A 2,500-nucleotide genomic window follows, 5' to 3' on the forward strand; every position below is an offset into this window, starting at 1 on the left:
TCCGCCTCTACCTCTCGATTTGACATCAAATCGAACCAGTCCGAATCGATTCGGACAAAAATTGATTTCGATCGAACCGGTCTGATTCGGTTCGTTTGGTTGGGTTTTTTAGTGGATTTTTTAATTTTTCACACCTTATTTCTAATATTCTAAAATTTAATTGAAATATTTTGAATTTGATTATGGTTTAATCTCCCCGTATTATTGAAAATAATAATATACTATTATCAATAATTGGTTTGATTCGATTTTTTTTTTAATTTTATCTAATCGAACCAGAGTAAGTAACATCCCAAATACCAGTGCGCTGCTCCTCGCCAACGGGCCCGTGGCGCATTGCTGCTGCACGGGGAACTGTGCTCAGGAAGGCGCCTACGGGCCCGTGGCGCCTTGCTGCTGCACGGGGAACGGTGCTCAGGAAGGCGCCTACGGGCCCGTGGCGCCTTGCTGCTGCACGGGGAACTGTGCTCAGGAAGGCGCCTACGGGCCCGTGGCGCCTTGCTCCCACGCCCAGTGGCAGCCAATTGGCCCGTGGCTCCCTCCTGCCGTGCCCATTGCTCCCCAACCAATGAGCCCGTGGTGCAACGTTGGGGTTGATGCTATTTGCACATGTTTTGCAAAATGAGGTTAGCATTGGTAAACAAGTATATCCCGTTGGCCAACCACCAGGCCAAAAGAGGTTCACGCAGTCAAACCACCAGGCCAAAAGAGGTTCACGCAGTCAATTAATTGTACACTTCAACGAGCAAAGCGTGCCATTGTTTTCTGTACTGAACAAGCTCAAGCTTGAATACTTATACAGTGACAATATCTTTCAACACACGAGAAAAAATATTGACCAACATTTTGCAATGGTTGGCTCACATGCTTGGACGCACACTTGCCATCATCGCATAGGCAATGAAAATCTATGGAGTGATTCTCTCTTACTCATTGAGACTATGAACCAATCATTGCAACCTCTATGAGTTTTTATCTATCTTATCTCACATTGCAAAAAGAACACGAAACAATATGTTGTGAGATCAAGAGCACTACCTCCTCCATTTACTTTTCCTATAGCCACCATGCATGCCCAAAATTGGCAAGAATTGTGACACAAGCCAATTCTCTTTGAAAAGTTTTAAAAAATCACCAAATGACAACTCAATTAAATTTGTTATATTTTTCTAAGGTGCCACACAAAATTTGGTGATTTTCTGACGAGTTATGTTTTTTTTATGATTTTCTGAATTTTTAACACTTAAAAAATAAAAAAAAATACCTAGACTGGATAAAAAATTTTCAAAATTTTTGTAAAATTAGATTATATTCTTCTAAATATATCTGCAAAATATCAGGTCAAAATACCTAAAATTGAATTTTTTAGGGGGTGTGTCACTTTAAACATTGTCATGTCACCTCATGTATTGTCATGTCACCCCATGCATTGTCATGTCTCCGTGCAAAGTTTAAGAAAATCACCAAATAACAACTCAAATAAATTTATAATATTTTTCTAAGGTTCCACAAAAAATTTGGTGATTTTCTGACGGGTTTTCTATTTTTTATGATTTTCTGAATTTTTAACACTTAAAAAATAAAAAAAAATACCTAGACTTGATAAAAAATTTTCAAAATTTTTGTAAAATTAGATTACATTTTTATAAAGGTATCTGCAAAAAATCAGGTCAAAATACCTAAAATTGAATTTTTTAGGGGGGGTGTGTCACCTCAGACATTGTGATGTTTCCTCCTGGCACAGCTCAACTTGTTCCTAAGGCTCTTTAGGGGGGTGTGGGTAGTCACCCCCCTGGGGGGGCCAGCAAGGCCGGGGCCTGGGCATGCGCTAGGCCATATGTGGGCATCGGTATAGCATGCGAATAAGCTTGTTAGCCCCCTCTCCACCTCTACCTCTCGATTCAACATCGAAAAAAATTCTCGGGCGTGGTGGACCCGGTGGGGCCCGTCCCGGGCCCGGTGGGGCCCATTCCAGGGCCATTGGTGACAGTTCAAGGAAATGATCCGGTGGTTTATCCCAATGCTTGGGCGTGTTAAATGGACGCTGGTGCAAGGTGTGGGCATGGCATTTGTATGTTGTGCTCGTGCCGATGTGCGAGTTTCCAGGTGATGCACTGGGCTTTGGGATTTTGTTGTGCTAATATTTCCATCCAACTCGGCGGTCAGTACCTCAACTCCGACGACGAACTCAGTGCTATTGGGGCCGATCCCCATGCTTGGAGTATCAATTGGATGCTTGTGCAAGGCTTCGGTGTGGCATTCTAGTGCCGTGCTTGGGTCAACGTGCTGGCGGAAATGCGATGCAATGGGCATGGTGTGAGTTCCTGGTGGCATAGACTTTTGAGGCGTTTGGGTCTGGCGACAGGGCTGAAGCTATTGGGGTCGAAGGCTTTGCCGGGGGGTGTCAAATGGAAGCCGGTTCAAGGTGTGGATACCGCACTCTGAACACAGGCGGACGTGCGATGCAACCTGTCTTAGTTTGTGTCCTTGGTGGTGTAGG

This window comes from Manihot esculenta, unplaced genomic scaffold (genome assembly GCF_001659605.2).
Source record: "Manihot esculenta cultivar AM560-2 unplaced genomic scaffold, M.esculenta_v8 Scaffold64, whole genome shotgun sequence".
NCBI classification, from domain to species: Eukaryota; Viridiplantae; Streptophyta; class Magnoliopsida; order Malpighiales; family Euphorbiaceae; genus Manihot; species Manihot esculenta.